The 22945-nt window shown below is 50.9% G+C and overlaps 1 long non-coding RNA gene and 1 other non-coding gene across 2 annotated transcripts; both read right to left on the reverse strand.

Moving 5' to 3' along the window:
* Window positions 1–9623: 9623 nt before the first annotated feature.
* On the reverse strand, window positions 9624–9757 carry LOC114233993 (small nucleolar RNA U109). The gene has a single exon (XR_003620193.1). It is a non-coding gene; the product is annotated as a small nucleolar RNA U109 (small nucleolar RNA).
* A 10933-nt stretch (window positions 9758–20690) lies between these two features.
* LOC129150304 (uncharacterized) lies at window positions 20691–21946 on the reverse strand. Its single transcript, XR_008557056.1, has 3 exons — window positions 21876–21946; window positions 21152–21300; window positions 20691–20767 (listed from the first exon to the last, which is right to left on the reverse strand). It is a non-coding gene; the product is annotated as an uncharacterized LOC129150304 (long non-coding RNA).
* Window positions 21947–22945: the final 999 nt, after the last annotated feature.

A 22945-nucleotide genomic window follows, 5' to 3' on the forward strand; every position in this document is an offset into this window, starting at 1 on the left:
GTCCACAGGCCAACGCTCTATCCACTGAGCCAAACCAGCGAGGGCCCACTCTTGAAAACTATTCAAGGGTTTGATGGGTTGTATCTATTGCTGATGTTCATTTCTGAAATTGAACCTGAGGAATGTCAGTAACCTACATCTATTCATCCATTCAAAGCAGTGCTTCTCAACGGGGGGCGATCTCGCATTCCAAGGGACGCTTGGCAGTGTCTGGGACATTTTTGTTGGGCATAACTGGGGCTTGGGAGGTGCTGCTGGCATCTGGTGGGCAGAGGCCAGCAATGCTGCCCACATCCTACACTGCCCAGGACAGCCCCCATGGCAGAGAATTACCTGGCCTGGAATGCCAAGCCTGCCAAGGTTGAGAAACCCTGATTTAAAGTAAGGATAATAAACTCATTACACGCTGACATAAAAAAAAAAATGTTTATAAAAAGTAGCAATATTTCCGAAATAAAAAAAACACACTGAGAAGAGCGGCATCATTTTCGATTTTTGCAGACTCTTCAATGTCTGGTTTCACGGGAGACAGCGAGAGCTTGCGTCCACCGCTTCATCGGTCTTGGCAGTATCATCCCGTGTCCTGTCGCTCCCGGATCACTCCAGAGAAAGAGGGTGGAAATGCCAATAGCATCTCCATACGACGATGAAGACAGTTTTGATCTTACGGAGCCCCTCCAGGGTTTCTGGGACCCCCAGGACTCATCGGCCACCTTTGGGGAACCGCTGCTGTAGGAAGACACTCCCAGACTATTTCTAGAAACAACCACTGTGTTTTGGGTGTGGACACACCTGGCCCCGCTGTCCCAGGGGGAGGGCCGCGTGGGAAGAAACTGGTGAAAAGCCCAGCGTGCGAGCAGGGTGCCCCGCAGCCCAGCCCCCTCCTCCTGCCGGCGGAGTGTCCGTCAGCTGCTAGACAATGGAGGTGATTTCTGATGACAGATCTCACGTTTCACCTGGAGTGAGAAAACAACAGGCCAGACGAGTGGGAATAAAAGGAAAGAGGAGAAGGGGGTGGGGGAGCTGCCCTGGCAGCTCCGGGAGGGGGAAGGGCGCTCTCCGCCGCCGTGGGGTCCCCGCAGGTGTGGGGGTGTGGAGGGCCCACGCCTGGCCTTGCCCATGGCCCTGCCCTGGGAGCAGCAGCCATCGGGAGGCCCGCCTGCCGCTGAGTCACCCACCTGAGTTTCACAGGAGGTGATAGGCTAATTTTTGGCAGGGAGAGAGGGAGCCCCAGCCTTGGAGGCCCCGGAGGGGTGAGCCAGGCGGGTGTCTCCCTTCTCTCAGAAGGAGCCGCGGGAATCCAGGTCAGGAAGCCTGCGCTCAGGAGGCCTGGCTCCCTCCGTCCCCCCTCTGGGCCGCACCCTTTCTGGTCCCCACGCCCCTGAGGGGGTGGAGGGTTCCAGCTGCCATGCTCCGGGGGCTGAGGAAACAGGAGCGCGGAGGGCATTTATGGAGCGCCTGCTGTGTGCAGCGGTGTGGCACTGAACCCTCCAGGCAGCCCGCACTGCGGGAATTGTTGTTATTCCCCCCTTTTATCCACGAGTCCAAGGCCTGAGGAGGAAATCACCTGTCCACAGTCTAAGCCTGGAGACTGGAGCTGGGACTGGATCTAGGTTTGTCTGGATCCGTGACCTCTCCCCTAAAAGTTGTGCTAAGAGTCAGGCATTTACCAACACAGCAGACTACAGAGGGGCCACTCTGAACCCTGTGCTAGATGCCCAAGATATAGGTGGATAAAACACGCTCCCTCCGCTTCTCCCAGCTCTGGGTCTACTTGGTGGTGAGGTGCGGTGGGTGGGGAGGTGGTGGTGGTGGGGAGTGTAGGGTTGAGCAAGCAAACAGGCAATGACAATCGATGGTGCCAGGTGCTGTGATGGGGTGATGGGGTGAGCAGGGTTTGGGAGAAGCCAGAGGAGTCCCCTGACTCAGAGTGGGGAGAAGGTAGGCAAGGAGGGCTTCCTGGAGGAGGTGATGCATAAGCCAGAGACACGTCAGGGTGCCCCAAGCAAGGAGGAGGTTGAGAGTCCCAGCTGGAGACATAGCAGCTCAGGGGGCACACTCAATGCCCTCCTCTCCCTTTGACTACTTCCAGCCCAGGAGGAGTTCCAGGATTTCTACTGAAAGGCCCATCCCCCATGTACTTTCTGTTTCTGGGGTGAGAATCAGGTAGGATGCCAGCTATATGGAAGCAGGGGCAGTGGTGGCAGAATGGGTCTCAGGGTGGCCTTCAGGCGCCAGTGGGCAGGAGGACGCGGCTTTTAGAAACAGATATTTGCACACTGAGCAGTCTTTTTATGCCAGGCGCTAACCCAGGCCCTGGACGTAAAGTATCTCATTGGAATTGTATGATCCTGTGAGATTCGGGATGCAACTGTTTCATGTGAGAAGCCTTTCGCTGAAGACCAGACATGATTCCGAGCTCATGTGGCACAAGGCCCAGCCTGACCAAGGGTTACGGTCGGTCGTGTGGCTGTGGCGTGAAGACGTCGCCATTCGCTTGCCCGGCCTGCGGGGAGGTATGTGGGTTTGATAAGTTTCTCACTTAGCGAGGGGAACGTATGCTCTGTCATGTTCTGTGTGACGTCTTATTAATATGTCTCTGTTACCACGTAGCCTCCTTCTTGGTGTCATCACTACCGTTTTGCAGATGAGGAAACTGAGGCTTGGCGAGGTGAAGGAAGCAGCCTGGGGCAAACAGTGGGTCTGGAACTGGAGCTCAGGCAGCCTGATGTCAGAGCCCACCCTTCCCTCTGCGCCCAGCTCCTCCTGGGGCGCCCCCTCCCTCCAGGCCGTCGGAGCCTAACTCTGGAATGGCTCTTTCACCCCTCCTCTCCCCAGGAGAGTGCAGCCACGGAGAGGAAGTGCAGTGTCCAGAGTGTGTGTTGAAGGTTTTCCCAAGTGACTCAGAGGCTGGGCCTCAAAAGAAAGTCAGCCCTAGCATGCCCGGGCAAGCCCCCCCATCTCGGTTCCCCCTGCCCCCCAAACCAGGCGATGAATATGGGGCCACTGGGGAGAGAGGGGCTGTGGGGTAGGGGTCAGTGGGGGGTAGAATAAAAAGATCTTAAAACTGATCAACAGCGGGGGAGTGATTTCTTAGTGCTTTACGATACTGTCTCTCTTTTCCAGAAGGAATAAAGACCATGTCGGAACTCCTGATAAACCCAAAGAAGAAAGTGTGCAACCCCACAACCCATCACTCCTGCATAAACGGCTCGCTTTTTGGGTGTGGTTCCTTCCGGTCTACTTATCTCTCTACACATTTACATTTATCATAATAAATGTTCTCCTAATAACATTTTATTATTGCCAAGCTAACACAGGCTCACCGGAGAGTAGAAATGAACAAAAGAGGAAAGGGAGAAATGGTCATCTCAGGCGATGTGACTGTGTAGGTTTTACGCATTTTTCTTGTGAATTGTGCCCTGGTGAAAGGTGCTCAGCGTTCCTATAGTCATCCGAGGAATGCCAATCAAACCTGCAAGCCGCCCCTCACACCTGTCAGGATGGCTGTTGTCAAGAAGACAGAAGAAAAAAGTTTTGGCAAGGATGTGATAGCCTTGGATACTACTGATGGGAATGTAAATTGGTATGGCCATGATGGAAAAAGTATGGGAATTCCTTTAAAAATTAAAAATAGATGCCCGGCTGGCGTGGCTCAGTGGTTGAGCATTGACCTATGAACCAGGAGGTCACGGTTGGATTCCAGGTCAGGGAACATGCCAGGGTTGCGGGCTCGATCCCCAGTGTGGGGCGTACAGCAGGCAGCCGATCAATGATTCTCTCTCATCATTGATGTTTCTATCTCTCTTTCCCTCTCCTTTCCTCTCTGAAATCAATAAAAATATTTAAAAAATTAAAAATAGAACCACCATATGATCCAGCAATCCCTCTTCTGGGTATCTTCCCACAAGAAATGACAGCAGTACCTTGAAGAGAAATCTGTATTCCCAAGTTCATTGCATCATTTCTCACAACAGCCACAATAGGGAAACAACTTAAGTATGGGTCAGCAGATAATGGACGGAGAAATTGTTCATATATATATATAATGGAATGACATATATAAATGGAATATTCATTCCATTATAAGTAATTTTTATATAATGGAATATTAATTAGCCTTAAAAAAGAAAAACATCCTGCCATTTATGACCATACGGATAAACCTGGAGGACATTATGCTAAGTGAAACAAGGCAGATACATAAAGAAAAATCCTGTATAACCTCACTTATATGTAAATCTAAAGGAGTCAAACTCATGGAAGCAGAGAGTAGAAAGGTGGCTTCCAGGGGCGGGGGATGGGGGAATGGGGAAAGGTGGGTCAAAGGCACAAAGCTGCAGCTAGGGAGGACGGTAAGGTCTGGAGACCCAGGGTGCAGCGCGGTGTCTATGGGTGACAGCACACTGCTGTGTCCTGGCCATTTGCTGAGGGAGATCTCAGGTGCTCTTGCCATACACACAAACATGGTAACTATGTGAGGAAACATATATATGTTAATTAGCTTGACTAGCAGTATTTCATTATGTATATTTAAAAAATCATGTTGTACACCTTAAATATACACAAGTCTTATTATTATTATTTTTTTTTTATAAAGACCTCCAAAAAGTCAGACCGAGTTTTAAATCTGGGCTCTGTAATTTACTAACTATAGGACTATGTCTGGATTCAGTTTCTTCCACCGTATATAATAATTATCAACCTGACAGGTACACAACACACTAGTTTCCAAATTGTTTGTTTGTTAATACTGGGGAAGTTGATCCACCCAAAAGGGAGACTCATTCCTAGGTCTTCTGACTCCAGATCCAACCCTTTTTCCTCTAAATAAATTACTCGATCTCTCCCTTTTTCAATCACCCCCTCCCCCCGATTCTCTCTCTCCCTCTCTCCCCGCCCCCCCTCTCTCTCTCTCTTTCTCTCTCTCTCTCTCTCTCTCTCTCTCTCTCACACACACACACACACACACATATTTTTTTTTTTTAATAAGCTAAATTGTAGTCCTGTAACTTTTTTTGTGTGCCTGATTTTGGACAAGGATTGAATGAAATGACTATATATTAACTGTAGTCCTCATTACAGTATGGCTCTGTCATTTGCTGCCTCTGTTATAGGTGTACTAGAGGCCCAGTGCATGATTGAATCATGCACGTGTAGGGTCCCCTACACGCTTTCGCTTTCGATCACGGGGGAGCTGGGTGCCTGTCCGCTGGTGCACCAGGCCTTTTGGAAGCCTCCGCCTTGGCGGAGGCTTCCGAAAGGCCTGGTGCCAGAGCAGACAGGCACCCAGCTCCCCCGCTTTTGATGGCCCGCGGTGGGATGTGAGCTTGCTGCCCCAGAGGCCCCTTCTGTGCCTCAGCACAGCCATGGTGCAGACGCTGAGCTCGAGCTGCCGCTGGCGACGCAAGCTCAGTGTCTCGCCGGCCCAATCGGCCACCCCGAGTCCCGCCCCCCCACCCCTCCTAGCCAATCGTGGGCATAGCGAAGGTACGGTCAATTTGCATATTTGTCTATTATTAGGTAGGATAATCCTGGAGGGCCAGGCTCTTCTCCATTCATCCTATTTACCACCCCAGCAGCACTGGCCACACACGGGTACACTGATGAGCACCAACCCCTGCCAGGCATTGTGCTGAAGCCTCCCCGGGCGTCACCTCTGCTCTCCTCGCAGAGATCCTGTGCGTGGGTCCCCTGAGCTCCATTTTGCAGATGCAGCGACTGAGACTCAGAAAGTTGAAACGATTCCATTAAAGTCACCCAAGGAGGAAGCAGCAGCACCAGGTTCTAACCCGGGTCTAACGAATTCTGGAGCTCACGTGGCGACCAGGGAGCTACGGGCCTCACCGAGAAGTTGCTCAGTAACCGTGACGGACGGGGGATGACTTGTGCAGTTGAGTCAGTGAGCAGCCAGTGTGGCGTGGGATTAGTCACCATGCTTCCTTAACCCCACTGGCGTCTGAATGGGGCCTTTTCCTCGTCAAACTCCTTCATGAGGGCTCTGGAGTCAGGTGCTTTCATGGGGCCAACCCGCCTCTGCTAGCCGGACATGGCCCCCTGAGGGGGCGGAGGGCACGGCACTGTGCTGAGCCCATAGTAGGCACCTTGTCTGCTGATCGGATGATGCCGAGAATCCACGGGGCCCAGCCCTCGTTGTGAAACCGCTCTCGGTTCCAGCAGGGAAAATTCCTTCCTGCCCACCTTGGGAGGGTCGGGCTGCCCCAGGGCCAAGCGCCTTCCTAGGGCTGAGGGGGTTATAGAGGCAGAGGCAGGCGTGGTGGGTGGTCATGGCATTTTCCAGTCCCTTCCCCTTCCTGGTCTTGTGACGGTCTCCATAGCCAGCCTCGCGATCATGCTCTGCGTTGGCGTTCACAACATGCTTTCACATACATGAGCCCATTCGCGAGCCTTTGCAGGTAGGCGTGGACGGGGGCAGCTTGGCCTGGGCACAGAAGCCAGGTTGTCAGGCCATCAGACGTGGCCCAGGTCCCGGCTCCACCACTTCCGAGTTTTATGACTTCGGGAAATGTCCTAAACCTCTCTGAACCTGGACTTCCTTTGTAAAGTGGGGATAAAAATAGTCCCTTCACCAGAGGCAGTGGTGGGAATTAGATGGTGTATGCCACAGTTGGAAGCACTAAAAAAAAAACTGAGTATTAAAAAATTAGGTATGGCCTCACATAATGATGACATAGTCTGCTGCCCATTGGACGTGTGACTTACCCAAGGTCACTCAGTTCTCCTGGCCCTGGTTCAGGGACGGTACTTGCAGGTGCTTATTATACAGTCCAGCCAACCTGACTGGGGTTGGAGAAGGGATCCGGGCTGTCCTCAGCCTCCCCGGGTTCTTCCGGTGCTTCCCAGGGATTGGAACGAGCACCCAGCTGGGGAGTAGGCCGGTGCTCGGAGCAGCATTGTGGGAGCAGGGTGGGATGGGAGGAATTGGCAGCCCCGGGGACCAGCCCTGCATCCTTCCGGCCCCCCGCCCACGGTCCCCTCCCTGCCAGTGTTCTGCCTGTTGCTGTAACTTTCCAGTCTCCCGGTGATTTCTCAAGATGAATGCACCACACCTCAAACTGTTTGCTTAAATGGTAGGATGCTCTTGGTCCATCCAATGACTGAATATTTATGACTCTACACGGCAGGCAGCCCTGTAATCAGGGCTGGAGGGTGGAGATGCCGGACGGAAAAAGGTCTGGGCCCGCAAGGAGCTTCTGATGTAGCAAGTGGGCCCAGGAGCAGCACGGGGTGGATGTATTTCTGTCCCCTCCCCCTACTGCACACGCACTGAGGCTCTTTTTAAATCTGTGTCAGTCCCCCCGTTTAGCTCTGCACGCAGTGGGTGGAGCTCGGCTTCTTTCAGTCCCCAAGGGCTGTCTGGCCGGGTGGGTTTAGAGAGAGCCAAGAGCAGACAGCTACTTAACATTCCCCGGAAGAGGCAGGAATGAATCACGGATTCTCGGGAAATGAGTGCCCAGTGGCCCTGTCTCTAATCAATACCCAGCAATAGCCTCTTTTTGTTGTTGTTAATCCTCACCCAAGGATATTTTTTCCATTGGTTTTCAGGGAGAGTGGAAGAGAGAGGGAAAGACAGAGAGAAACAGGAAAGTGAGAGAAACACATCGATGGGTTGCCTCCTGCATGAGCCCCAGCCAGGGCCCAGAGCTGGGGAGGAGCCTGCAACTGAGGTACATGCCTTTGATCGGAATCGAACCCGGGACCCTTTGGTCCACAGGCTGACGCGCTATCCACTGAGCCAAACCGGCTAGGGCAAGGGGAGGCTCTTGGAGAAGAGAACAGGGCAGCCTCCACACCCCTGGCTCTCAGGCCCTACCAGAGGCGCCTGCCGTCTGGGGGGCAAGACGTCCGGTAGGAGGTAGGATGCTCTGGCTCCTACTGACGTCTTTCCTTAAGCCCAGGCCTCCTTTGTCCCAGGCTACCAGCTCGATGGGATGTGACAAATTTGAGAAGGTGTTCATTTCCAGGCCTCTTGAGCCCACTTTTTTTTTTTTCTTTCCCCCTTAAAAAGAAAGCAAGTCTTATTTTTTATTATTCAAAAGGTAATATACACCTAAACAATTTGGGAAAGGGGAAATGTAGAAAGAATTTTTAAAACCGTGTTTAGACCTCCCACTCAAATTCAGCCACATATTTTGGCCTTACTTTACCTGAATCCTTTTTACAGCGTAGGCTAAACAATACTGTGACATTATGCCGAGGGAAATAAGCCAAGTACAAAATGACAGATATTGCATGATTCCACTCACACGAGGTATCTCAAGTAATCGAACTTGTGGAAACAGAAAGTAGACGGTGGCTGCCAGGGGCTGGCAGGAGGGAGAAATGGGGAGCTGTCCAGTGAGTTATAGAGTTTCAGTTGTGCAAGATGAAAAGGCTCCGGAGGCCTGGTGTACAGTAATGCTCACAGAGTTAACCATTCCGTACTGTGCCCTCAGCAGAGGGCACATCTATGTTATGTGTTTTTAGCCACAATAAAAAATAATTGTCTTTTTATAAGACTGCTCAACCATAAATGTAATTTTGTATACGGCCTATTCACTTAACAATGTAAAATATTAAAGTAAAGCCAAATTCTTTATTACTATTATTACTATTATTATTAATGTTTTGGGTTCACAGTGAGGAGTCAAGTCAAGAGAACCTGGCCCATTTGTCAATTTTCTCACCCAAGAACATACTTAGAGAGAGGAAAGGAGAGAGAGAGAGAGAGAGAGAGAGAGAGAGAGGAGAGACAAACCTCAGTCGGCTGCCTTCTGTCTGCTCCCTAACTTGGGATCAAACCCGAAACTCAGGCATGTGCCCTGATCGGGAATCGAACCGGCAACTTTTCAGTGCATGGGACGACGCTCAACCAACTGAGCCACTCTGGCCAGGCTACCATTATTTTTAAGGCTACATAATGTTTACTAGGTAGAGATACCATAAGTTACTTAACATTCCCCCTTTGCATGTTTAGGTTGTTACTTTATTGAATAAACAAAGATGCAGTTGAGCATCTTCTACATAAAAATTGTCTCTGTTGCGAGTCCCTGGGCTGACGAGAAGGCACGGGATCAAAGGATGAAAGCACAGCAAGGCTTTGGGTGTGCATTGCCAAGTGGTTTCCAAAGGGCTGCACCGATTTCCACGCCCACCAGCAATGAATGAGAGTGCCTGTTTCACCACGCCCTCGGCAGCCCTGGGTGTTGTCATTTTCTCAAATCTGGGCTGATTTGGTAGGCAAACATTTGCATCTTATTTTCATGTTTATTCATTGGATAACTAAGGAGAAAGAACATCTTTCCGTGTGTTGGTTCCTGTCTTCTAACCATTCCTTTCCTTCATCCCTTTTAGCTCTTAGAGTCTTTAGAGTTTTTCTTATGGAGTTGCACCAATCTCCCAGGACTGAGCTTTTTTTTTTTTGAATAGTTTTATTGATTTTTAGAGAGAGAGGAAGGGAGACATCGACGTGAGAGCGGGACATCGATCAGCTGCCTCCTGCACAGGATTAGAGCCTGCAACTCTGGTGGCCGGAGCTGGAATTGAACCAGCAACCCCCTGGTGCACGGGACCACGCCCAGGGCAGGACCGAGCTTTTTTTTTTTTTTTTTTTGCTTTGTTTTCTATGTAGGAGAAATATACTACTACTCAACCTCTACTGTAAGGTTGGCAGCCCTGAGAACTCCTTTCATGTAGCATGTTATGGCGGTATTCCTGCTCCCAAAGGAATGAGGAGCAGACATATTTCCACATGCAAAGGACCGAGCTTTTGATACATCATATAACTCCATTCCCCAGCCCTTTGCCACCTCGGAGTGGCCTCTCCCAATTGCACACTCTTCAAGGCCCAGTTAAGGCTCTACTCCCTCTCCATGGCGCACCCTGCTAGCCCTAGTCTCTTTTTCCCCTTCGTTCAGCACAGCCAGGCATCTCATAATCTGGTTATGTTTTCAGAATCATTTGGGTGGGTTTCTAATGTTTTGCTGTGCCTCCCCTCCCCAGGGAGCGTGGGTCTCCCCTGCACTAGTGCAATAATACTAGGCTCATTGAAATTGTGCAAAGAAACGCACAGTTGAATGGACTTGGCAGAGACCTGCCAGCTCTAGAACTCCCAGACTTCCTCTGGCCTCGCCTGTGCCACAGCAGGCCCAGCTTTCCTTCGAGACAGCATCGTGGTTTGGTGACGAGTGGGCTTGGGTTCAAATCCCAGCGCCTCCAACTGGCTTCACGTGACTAAATGACTTTCCCTTGCTGGGTCTCTGGTCTCCCAGCTGGCAAATGGGATGGTGGTTTTCACCTCCCTCGGGGGTATGAGGATTGAACGAGATCATTTGAAACAGGGGTTTTGAACACGACTTCGTACCAAACAAACACTTTTTAAGAAGAGCTGGTTATTATGTCTTTACCACAAATTCATGTCGCTTTCCTCACTCAGTACAGAGCCTTGTTTTGAGGTCTCCTCGTCTCCCAAGTCCATCATTCCAGCCTCTACTTCCCTCCTGGGCCCACAAGACCATCTTCCATCTCAAGGCCCTCGACGTAATCACACCCGCCAAGTCCTTTTTGCCAGGGAAGGTAACATCTTCACAAGTTCTGGACACTTTGGGGGCCATTGTCCAGCCCTTCATACCACGTATGCCTCCTGGATTTGGCGCCCCACACCCCTTTGCACTTGGCCATGTTTCATTCCTCCAGGAGGAGATTAGAAAGGAACATGAGTGGTTAGGGAGCGAGCCCTGGGGTAGGGGCCCTGATTCACCTGGGGACAGAGCCTCTTACACTTGCCCAAGGAAACCAAGGCTCAGGGAGGCTCAGTGCTTGCCCAAGATCACACAGCAAACACCAGACAGAGCCAGCGTTCGGGTCCTCCAGGGCTGCCTGACTCCAGAGCCCAGGCCCAACGTGGCCTCTGGTTTGAGGTTGCTCTCAGTTAACTTCAATTCCGTCCAACAAGCAAGCCTGGAGAGCTTGTCTTAGCAAGATGCCATGGTTTCCTGTAATTTTATGTAAAAGTGGCTATCCGACTTTCGGCAAGTCACTGGACTTTCCCAACCTTTGTTTCCTCGTGTGCGAAAGGAGGAGGGACCCACAGGAAACATGGAGGCGACGAGCAAGCTTTCGTAGAGGAGGAAACCCACGTGGCCAAGAAATGCCTGGGAAGATGCTTAACCTCGTTAACCATCAAGGAAATGAAATGTAAGCAATGAGCCCTCCTCAGCTCTCTGCCTCAGCAAGTAGAGCTCCGCCTTTGAGATGACGTGGGCTCTGGGCTGCCCTCTCCTGATGGACGTCTGTACCCTGAACCCGACGTGCGTCCCCAAACTCTGTTCTCAGAAAATCCCTGAGCGTCGATATTGCAAATTCATTTAAACCAATACCTTCGACGTGTATCGAGGGGGTAGAGGGATGAAGTGTTGATAAGGAAATGAAGCCATCCCTGGCTAATCCCCCCGCTGTCCACAGGAAACCTTGTTCTGAAGATAGGGACCCTGTCCCTAACAGAACGGCCTTCTTTACTTACCTGTTCACGCATTTGTCACTTACTCATTTACAATCTCTGAGGACAGGGACCTCCGTGGCCTTGTGTGCCATAGTCACTATATTGCCAGGTACCCAGTAGGTGGTCAAGAGATATTTGTCAAATTGAACGAATGCATTGCTTCACTCTGGGTTTGGTTTTCTTATGTGGAAAGTGATGGGCTAAACTTGGTGAAGGATTGAGTCACTCATTCACTCAAAAAAATGTTGATCACGCCCTTCTATGCCAGCCCCTTGCTAGATGCCAGGGGTATGGTACTGAACAAAGCAGATGACAGTCCCTGCCACCTGAAGCTTACCTTTAACTGTGGAGAGACAGTCACTAACGTTACACAATTAATTTTAAAGGTACAGCCTGGGAAAGTGCTCCAAAGGAAAAACACAGAGTTCTGTGGGGGCATTTACTAAGGGAGGCCTCTAAATTTAAAAAAAAAATCCAACCACCTTGTCAGAACTGTCCATCTCCAAATACACCTGTTTGCTTGATGGTCCCATGGCCTAGAGCTCTAGACCAGTTGAAGCAGCTCACATCCTGGGAGGTCAGTGGTCTCCTGGATGCCACCCACGCTCCCTTCCCCATGGGGCTGCACGCACCCCTCCAGCTCCACCACCGTAGGCCCAGACTCGCCCCCACTCAAATGCCTTCCACAGCTCACCACTTCTTCCAGGGCAGCATCCAAACTCCTTCCACCAGAAGGCCTTCCACGACCCGACCACAGCCCTTCTCGGCCCCACGCTGTGGCCCGGCGAGGCTAGGCTGGCCCGGTGTTGCACTCTGTACTGTGTGGCCTGCGCTAGACGCTGCTCCTCTCGTGGCCTCGGTTTTGTTACCTGTGAGATGATGGGTTTGGAGTAAAATAATCCTCACGTTTTAGAAATGGTGTGATTCTCAGATTGCTCTCCACACACACTGTTCTCTTTCCTACTTCATGCTTTCACCCAAGCTGCGCTCTCTGTCCGGGGAGTCCACGATGACCACCTGTAGTTCCCTTGTGATGACATTCCATTTGTATTTGCTTCCTTCAAGGTGGAGCTCAAATATCACTCTGTCCAAGAAAGCCGAAGAGATCCATTCTCTCTGTTTCCAGAATAATATGCTTGAACCTTTATAAGGGTACCGATTACCTTCTTTGATGGAAAGCTATAGAGAGACACTACAGCCTAGAGTTTGAGTGTGGGCTCCGAAGTAAAACAAACCAGGGCTCAAATCCCAGCTTTGCTGTAAAACCTTCTTCGCAAGTCACTTAACTCTCTGAGCCTCGGTTTTCTCCTCTGGGAAATGGGGATCATACACCTTCCCTCACCATGTTGTACAAACTAAATGTGAAAGTAAACAGAAAGCATTTCACAGTGTCTGCCAAACAGTAAGGGCTAAAGACATGTCCATCTCCACTGCTGAGCTCTAAGTCCCTTTAGGACGGGAACTAGATGTTATTCACCCCTGTACCCCCCTTCTCCCCCCCCACCCCCGCCAAGACTCAAAGTGGGAAAGGGAAATGAAATAACCAATGATTACACATCTACTATGTGCCAGCATCGTGCTATATACACACATTTCCTTTAATCCTCACAACGACTGGATAAAGGAGGCATTATAATTATCTCCATCTTACAGGTGAGGGAACCGAGGCTCAGAGGAGCGCAGGGACTTACCCAAGGCCATGAAGAGAACCAGTGGCAGAGTGGGGTCTGAGCCCAGGCTGTGTGCCTTTAAAGGCCAAACTGGTTCTGAGTAATCCGAGCAGAGTTGTTGGGCACAGCTTAGGAGCTCCCTGGAAGGCTCTCAAAGTGGGCGGCAGTTGTCAGTCTACTTCTGCGCCCTGGTTAGACGGTGAGATCTTTGAGAGCAGGGTCTGTGCCTTAATTCTCTTCCCACCTCTAATACTCCCAAGTGTCTCAGGTGTGCCTTGAATGAGCAGGTAGATGGATAGACGGATGAATAAATGGGTGAATGAATGGATGGATGGATGGATGGATGGACAGGCAGATGAACCAGAGTGGATGAATAGAAAAGTCCCCAGATGAAGTCCTTGCATGCCCACAATTCCTCTTTAATAGCTCTCCCTCCTCCCCTTCCCCATGGACAGCCTAGGACAGTGATGGCGAACCTCTGACACGCGTGTCAGTGCCATTTCTGATGACACGCGGCCGCTGAGGCGGCCGCATGCCGAGGATGAAACATTTATGTTATTTAAACTATAAATATCGCGAAATAATGTTTTTTCCTCAAAGGGACACACTACCCAAGTTATGCTCAGATTTTTGGCGAAGTTTGAAACACCAAGCTCAAAAGGTTGCCCATCACTGGCCTAGGACTAGGCTCGGAGCGGAATGGACTATGGGAGACAAGTGGGGAAGAAAACACACCCCGCGTGACCACCAAGCCTCCCCCGAAGTGTCATCGTGGTGGACGAACAGCGGCCAGATTCCAGCCACAACAGTCATGCCAGCCTCTTGGATGCCACCACCGTGGGGCCGATTTCCCGGGCACTCGTTAAGCATGGGGCCAGGGCCTGATTCACACGTGGGCTCTTTCCCTCCACCAGCACACACCGCCCCACCCCGATTCTTGACCACAAGGAGAGAGGCCACGGGTCGGATTTTGCCACCAGAACCACCAAACCCCCAGAGCGGGCGAGGTCCCGAGGCTGGCGTTGGCCCAGGAAGTGGGTCAAAAGCTACTGCCTCATTATTGAAATAGTAGCAAAGGCCTGAGATGCTTAATCACCAGGCCGAGCTGATAGCATCTCTGCCTCCCCAGATAGATAACCCGGGAGGAAGGGAGGGGACCGGGGCCATGTGACTGCCTCCAGCCCACACTCCCTGGGGAGGGATAAAGGACATGGTGCCCTCAAAGCGGTTGGCACAGGAGAGACGCAATCCTCCGTGTTATCAATTCTCACGGAAGGTATTAACTGCTACTGCGGGGGCCCTGCACTCTGGCTGCATCTAGAAAGGATCTGAAGCACGTGGTTTCAAACCTGAGTCCGTGTCACACCCCAGTGTGGTGAAAACAAAGATAAAAAAAGGGAAGACTGGGTTTGGTGCCAAGCAATCCATAAAGCAGAGTTCCAGGCAGCGATGAAAACCACGCGTGGCGCCGTATGTATCGCCAGTATTTTGACAGCGGCCCTTAGGCGTCAGGTGTGAAGTCGGGGGACCTGTGAGCCTTTGTGAGTCGCTTATACTCAGAGCCTCATTGTCCCGCTCTGTGAAGCAACTGTACAAAGTCCCACCGTGGACTTGTTGAGTGATGAGTATGTGCTGGTGTCCCCAGTCTGGGCACGGAATGAGACTCCCAGGAATAAAGACGCAAATACAAATTCCGGTGTTCCCAGCAAGCTCCTCCCGCAGCTCACACGCAGTCCACCACAGACCTGCTTCGGAGAGCTGTGCAGTTACCGTGTGCAAAGGGGCTCGGCCCAGTTCTTGGCATGAGTGAGTGCTCAGCCAACAACTGCTGCCGTTGCCACAGCCTCTGGGCTATCCTTGAACTCCTGATTCCTTACATCTGTTGCTTTACTTCAAAATGAAGTCTAAATCCATCCAGGGCTCGCCATGTCTGCTGCTCCAACTCCTGTGTGTACCACCTGGATTTCTGCAGTTGGTGTCTCGTCCCCACCAAGCAGCCACAGTGATCTTATTTTTCAAATGGCTAAATCAGCTCATGACACAACAAAACCCAGACCTTCCCCATGATTTGCAAGATCTGGCTCCTGCCTGTCTCTCCAGCTGTAGTTTGATCTCTCACTCAACTCCAGCCACACTCGCCTTACTGCTGCTCCTAAGACAGACCAAACTTGTTCTCACCGCAGGCCCTTTGCACTTGCTGTGTCCGCTGCCTGGATCCAGTCCAAGACTGACCTCAGCTCAAATGTCACCTCCTCAAAGAAGGCTTTTATGATCACCCCTTTCAAATGTTGCCCTCAACATAGTACATTTCTTTCTTTCTCTCTCTCTTTCTCTCTCTTCCTTCCTTCCTTCCTTCCTTCCTTCCTTCCTTCCTTCCTTCCTTCCTTCCTTCCTTCCTTCCTTCCTTCCTCTCTTCCTCTCTTTCTCTCTTTCTTCCTTCCTTTCAATCCTCACCAGAGGATATTTTTTCCATTGATTTTTAGAGAAAGTGGAAGAGAGAGGGAAAGTCAGAGAGAAATACCGATGTGAGAGAAACTCATCAATTGGTTGCCTCCTGCATGTGCCCTGACCAGGATCCGGGCCGGGGAGGATCCTGCAACTGAGGTACATGCCCTTGTTCAGCACCCAACCTAGGACCCTTTGGTCCACAGGCCAACGCTCTATCCACTGAGCAAACTGGCCAGGACAGTGCATTGCTTTCTTCACAACACCAACTGAAATGAACATCTTAATTTATTTTATTTTTAGTGGTTTATGGCCTGATAACTCCAGTGAGGGGGAGACCTTTTCTATTTTGTTCATTTCTATATTCTCAATGCCTAGAAACATTTATGGATATCATATTTTGCTGAATGAATGAAGTTATTAATACTATTGTTATTGTTAATGTCTACAGTAGAGTATATTTCTACAGAGCATGTCATTTGTTCTTCCATTTCTAAAATTTTGTTTCCAAAAACATAAACGCACGCGCGCGCGCGCGCACACACACACACACACACACACACACACACACACACACTACATACCCAAATGTACCAGGTATATATCAACGTCTACAAGGGGATACATCAACAAGTTGAATTCTTCATTTGTGGTCAAGATGCACTTATTTTAAATTCAGAAATAATGTATAAAACAATTTCTATTTTGAAAACAACCTTGTTATAAACCTGTTTTTAATCTTCACCTGAGGATACATTTGATTTTAGAGAGAGCATAAGACACACACACACACACACAGAGAGAGACAGAGAGAGAGAGAGAGAGAGAGAGAGAGAGAGAGAGAAACATCAATGGTTGCCTCCCATACACGCTCCCATATAGGATCGAACCTATAACCTAGGTATGTGTTCTGACTGTGAATCGAACCTGCAACCTTTTGATGTACAAGACAACACTCCAGCTGGCCAGGAAAAACCTTTTTCTTTAACAAAGAAAACAACACAAAGAGGAAAAGGCTTGTTATCCCTACAACCTGGGCTTAGGCCAATGCACATCACATCTCATTTCATTTCAAATCTATGACAACCAAGGGGGTGTTGAGCACCCCCAAGACAGCATGCGTGCTGGTCCCGCGAGACACATTCTCTCCTGACATTCTGCTCTGGGAGGGACGGAACCTGGGAACCTGGAGATAAGGCCATTGTGCAACTGGTGAGTGACATCCTCAGCGTTGCCAATGTCAGCGACGCATTCTTCAGTGGCTGTTTGTCACATCCACCCCGCATAAAAGCCGAGGGACAACCTCAAATCATAACCCAGCAAAGATATATTTGCATGTAGCAAAATTAAAGTCCCTTGGGTGTATTACCTAACTTACGGCACCTCAGGCACTCCGACAATGCTGACAGCGTGGCGGGCCGTGTTCACATACATGAACTGCTGTCACCCTCCTGGTTCCCGTGTGACATAGATACTGTTATACTGCTGCCATCACCCCATTTTACCGAAAAGTTCAGCAACGTACTTAAGTTTGTACAGATAGTAAATGGTAAACTTAAGGTCGTACAGCCGGTAAGTGGTAAGTTCAAGGTCGTACAGCCGGTAAGTGGTAAGCTCAAGGTCGTATGGCTGGTAAGTGGTAAGCTCAAGGTCGTACAGCCGGTAAGTGGTAAGCTCAAGGTCGTACAGCCGATAAGTGGTAGGATCAAGGTCGTACAGCCGGTAAGTGGTAAGTTCAAGGTCGTAAGCCGGTAAGTGGTAAGCTCAAGGTCGTATGGCTAGTAAGTGGTAAGCTGAAATTGGAACCAGGTGGGCTGGCTCTGGTGCCCTGTGCTCTTTACCCCTAAACAATACTGTCCCCAAAGAATTAAGGGCCTGTGGGGGCAGTTACACAACCTTTTTGACTCACCTGGTTTTTTCTCTTCCTGCCCGCTCAGCTCTTCTCCTGCTCGGCTGCTGTAATCAGTCCATCCAGGTGTAATCCATACGGTACTGCTCTTTACTTGAGCATGGCTGCAGGTGGCGGGTACAGTGGGGTGAATGATAGGAGTGTGGGTTTGGGGGACAGGCTGCCTCAGGCTTGAACCCCAGCTCTAGCACTTTCAGCTGTATAACAGGTTACTTAACTGCTCTGAGCCTCAGTTTCCCCATTTAGGAAATGGGAGAACTCTTACTGAAGATTAAATGAGATCATCACTGTCCCAATACTCGGCTCCATTGAGAAGGCACTTGATGAAAATTAGTTCTTCTCTGGAATCCAAGGCCAGCAGCCATTTACTCATTCATTCATTCATTCATTCATTCATTCATTCATTCTTTCGGCTTCCTCTGCTGTAAAATGGAAAACAATCATAATGCTTACTTCATAAGGTCGTTCTAGTGATTTGATACAATAATGTATACATGTACAATGCTTAGTATGGTATCTGGTACTTAATAAATGTTAGGTACTATTGTCATCTTTGTGGTGCTAGCATAACAAGGCAGGCAATAGCAGGGACTTTCCAGAGTCACTCCACCTGGATTCTGGGGCATGTTACTTCACCTCTCTGGGCTCAGTTTCTTCATCTGAGAAATGGGATAATAATAGCACCAAATGTAACAATGTGAGTAATGCTTTGACACATCGCCTTGCCATGAAGCCCTCGGCTACTGTACTCTCTAATGTGTGTTTACCGGGTGCCCACTTGGTCCTAAGCACCCGCCCTTCTGGGGCAAGAGTTGGGTTGATTCTCCATTGGAGGGTCCTTGGCTTGTAGACCATCTGGCCCATGGCGGCTACACACTTACAATAGAATGGCCGCTGCCCCCAGGAAGCCAGCGGGGCCCTGGCCGAGGGGGCGGGTGGAAGAGGAGCTGACTTGCCGCTCAGGAATGAGCACATCGCGGTGAGCCCGTGCTTGGCAGACGCCTTTGGAAAGCGGAGGCCCACCTTCAGGGCTGGGTCCTGGCCCGAGGCCCGGAGGAAGCCCTTGGTCTGGCCGGCGCCCTGGGCACACACTGGATTTGAGCCTGAACAGAGCTTCCTTTGTGTGGGGACGGTGGCAGGTAATGCTCCTGGGTGGCGAGTAACTCACCGAAGGGCAGTCATCGACGTTAATAACTGGAGGGCTGCTGGCTGAGCCGCGGGGCTGTCTCCGGGCGCAGGAACCACAGTGGTGGCTGGAGTGCTTGGGGAGGGGACAGAGGGCCCCGGGGAAGAGGGTAAAATAAAGGGCAGAGCCGAAACCGGTTTGGCTCAGTGGATAGAGCGTCGGTCTGCAGACTGAGAGGTCCCAGGTTTGGTTCCGGTCAAGGGCATGTGCCTTGGTTGCGGACACATCCCCGATGGGGGGCGTGCAGGAGGCAGCTGATCGATGTTTCTGTCTCATCGATGTTTCTGACTCTCTATCCCTCTCTCTTCCTCTCTGTAAAAAATCAATAAAATATGTTAAAAAATAATAAATAAAAAACAAAGGGCAGAGGAAGCAGGATAAACGGCGAGTTATTATCGTATGGTCATTGAAGCACGTTGGTAACACTGCACATCTTTTAAAAATCCATTTCATTAAATTATAAATGGAGTTAAAATTCTTATTTACCTTAATTAAATGTGATTGCTTTAATGTATTCAATTAAATTTATTGACTTAAATCGAATTTTAATTCAATTTCATTCTTAATAATTAAATTGAAAATGAAATAGAAATTTTTTATGTATACAGGGGTGGGCAAAAGTAGGCTCACAGTGATCAAGAAATTGGTGACAAATAAAGAACTGTGTGTCAGAGTGCCCTTGCGGCTAGCAAGTAGACTACAAGAATCCTATCCTATATAATAAAAGCCTACTGTGCAAATTGACCAAACGGCGGAACAACCAGTCAGCGGGGGGCAGGGCCGGAGAGCGGGCAGTGCCAGGCCAGCCAAGGCAGGTGCCAGAGGGCAGAGGGAGGGGACAGCAATTGGGTGGTGGCAGAGGGACAATTGTGGGGCAGGGTGATGGGGTATGGGGCTGGCCACTCGCCAGCCGGCGCCATCCCCTGATTGGCCCTCGGGTCACCTCCCTCAGAGGGAGGCCATACTGTGGCTAAACCAGTGGTCAGCAAACTGCGGCTCTCAAGCCACATGAGGCTCGCGAGCCACAGTTTGCCGCTCTGTTGACTAATGAGTTTGCCGACCACTGGGATAGGGACTTAATCACAAGGAACAACAGCCTGTAATTATTGGAATCGAGAGTCTAGGTCAGTGGTTGGCAAACTCATTAGTCAACAGAGCGGCAAACCGCGGCTTGCGAGCTGCATGTGGCTTGCGAGCTGCAGTTTGCTGACCACTAGGCTAAACCATCAGTCGGACATCCCCCGAGGGACTCCTGGTCTGCGAGAGGGTGTAGGCTGGGCTGAGGGACCCCCTCGCTCTGCCCCGAGTGCATGAATATTCGTGCACCGGGCCTCTAGTGTGTACATAAGAAGGCTGGCAATTTGAGCACTTACGAGATTGTACCTAAGTGCCCTGTGGCACTGTGACATTCTGGTGAGGTAATAAAGCTGTTCCATTGTAATAATCATAATCTGTATGTCTTTTTCCAAATGCACAACTGTAAACCTCCTTTTGCCCACCCCTGTACATAGAGAAAAGAGCAATAAACATTATAGAAAAGTGTACCAATCATGAATCTTTCCCAACTGGGCACTCCCATCAGCACTCAGGGGAAGGCGCAGAAACTTCCCGGTGATTCAGACCCCGACATGCCCCACATCCCGACCCCTATGCTGATGGCTAATCTCATCACTTGAGCGTGTCGCTTTTGTTCTTTAGCTACAAGAAATCACGCGCCAGGAGTTATTCTGACAGGCACAGTATCCTTTCATGCCACATTATGTTTGTGTCCAACAAGTGTGTTTTTCAACATTTATTTGAAAAATTTTCAATGTACAGGCAAGTTGAAAAAGTTTTGCTGTGTACTCCCACAAATCTACTACCTAGATTCCACCATGAATGCTTTATGGGACTTGTTTTTCTTTCATATAAAGCCATTTTTCCAGCCATTAATTTGTCTATTTTATTAGGTGTTTAAATTGTAGACATCGGTATACTTCCCCTAAATATTTCAGCGTGCTTGTCATTGAAGAGTTGAATATTTGTTCACAGTTTTCGTCCTCTTTTTAAAAACATGTCTTTATTGATTTCAGAGAGAGAGAAAGGGAGCGGGAGAGAGAAAGAGAGACATTGATGTGAGAGAGAAACATCAACCGGTTGCCTCCCCTACACGCCCGACTAGGGATCGAACCTGCAGCCTGGGCACGTGCCTTGACTGGGAATTGAACTGGCAGCCTTTCGGGGCACAGGACAACACGCATCCGACAGAGTCACACCGGCCAGGGCAATTGTCCTCCGGGTGTAAAACTGCTGTGATGGAAGGCACAAATCCGAAGTACACAGTTAAGTGTTGATGAGTAACCAAGGCCTATCAAAGGTGCAGAACTTTCCCGTCACCCCAGAAAGTTCCTTCATGCCCCTTGCAAGTCAATACTTGTGCTCACCTTTCCTCACTCTCTCACCTCACCCCCTGAGCAGCCACTGTTTCGATGTGTGTCTGTGATAGACAGCGTTCCCACTCTAGACGTTCGTAGCAGTGAGATCATCCAGCGTATACTCTTTTGTGTAAGTGATTTTCGGAACGTCTCCTGGGCCCTCCGCCACCTCAGCTCTGGAGAGAGAAAGGAGCGTGGATGAGAGCGCACTCCTGCGGCTTCACTCGCCCGAGTCCTTCGGACCAGACAGCCCTGCTGAGCCTCTCCCCAGAGGTCACCGCGCCACGGGAGAGGTAGACACGGACTCACCTGGACATGGATTCACTGGGTGAAAGGGGAATTGCCCCACTTGTCTATGCAGCTCATGCCTAGCTATCTGGTGCTCAGCCGGGTAGGGGTGTTTACCTGGGGACGGGTGAGTGCCTTGGCCTGGCTACCACTTGGAGGCCCCAATCAGAGTCCTCCTGCCCCTGTGGGGGAGCATGGAGAGTGCCATGTAGGGGTTCCTCAAAAAACATCACCTTCTCCGCCCAGGAGGTCAAGCTGTGGTTCACACTGGGACGGGGGGCAGCTTCCTGGGCTTTCCATAAACGTGGAGCCAGTCACAGTGAGCAGCCTCCCCTCACTCGGGCCTCCATCAGGAGGCCGCCGTCTGCCTGCTCCCCGGGCGCCCGAGCACATTGGTGTTTTCCTGACCTGCTCGAGCTCAGTTTCCAACAACAGGGAACATCCCCTGATTCACTGAACTCACATGGCAGGAGCCGCTGTTTTGGCTGGAGAGTCCGCGTTGCTGCTTCCTCCGGGGGGAGGGCCTTGGGTGGCTCGTTCACTCACAGACACATCTGGCTGCTCCGCGCTGTGATTCACTGCCGCCGAGGCGATCAGATGGGACGGCGTCCAGGGAGGAGCCGGGCCGGAGAGCAACGTGTGAGCCCCGGAATCACCTTCCCGGTAACCTCGGCAGCAGGAGCCTCCCGCTTCCCATTCGCACGCTCTCTCCTTCGTGACGGCTGTCCTCCCCGGAAACCTCATGAACCCTGGGGCACCTTGAACGTTTCCCAAAGGGGATGGGACTGGTCTTCTGGAGGGGAGGCGACTCAGGTGGAGCCCTCGGGAAAACCCCACGTGCTCAGGATGCAACGGTGGGACCCCCGGGCGTGTTACATAAGCCCCTCGAGCCTCACTTTCCTCGTCTGCAAAGTTCGGAGCTTCCTCTGGGGGTGCTGCGAGGCTCAGTGGGGTGGCATGGAGCATGGGGTTGCTGCCAGGCCTCATGGGGTTGCTGCCAGGCCTCTGCACATGCTGTGCCCGCCCCCCGAGACACGATTCTCCTCTCCCCACCACTGCCCAGCCCCTCCACTGGCTCAACACCAACAATCCTTCTGGCTGTCGCTTACACATTATTCATTCAGAGAACACTTCAGCCTACTTCAGGCGCCCAGTAAGGAGCACCCCAGTTCCTCATACTTTTCCGCCTCACACTCATCACAGCTGTGATTAAGCGGCTCTTTGTTGTCTAACCCCCGCCTCCTCAGCCCTAGGGGAGCTGAGCTGCGCAGAGGAGGGCCAGGCCCACGCCCAGCGCCCCCGTGCACTCTGACCCTTCGTTGGCACTCACGAAGCATCAGCGTCCCTCGCGGAACCATGGCCCGTGGATCTGAAACCTCCAACACCCACGGGCGGCCCTTAGACTTGGGATCTCGTGGGATAAAGTTTGGGCCACGGCCAGGGAGACTGTGGCTGAAGCCTCGGAGTTCAGGCTGGGGTGCTTTGTGGCTCGGGGCCCCAGGATGAGCTCCCTAGAACTTGGGGTTCAGTGGG

Source organism: Eptesicus fuscus, chromosome 9 (assembly GCF_027574615.1).
Source record: "Eptesicus fuscus isolate TK198812 chromosome 9, DD_ASM_mEF_20220401, whole genome shotgun sequence".
Taxonomy (NCBI): domain Eukaryota; kingdom Metazoa; phylum Chordata; class Mammalia; order Chiroptera; family Vespertilionidae; genus Eptesicus; species Eptesicus fuscus.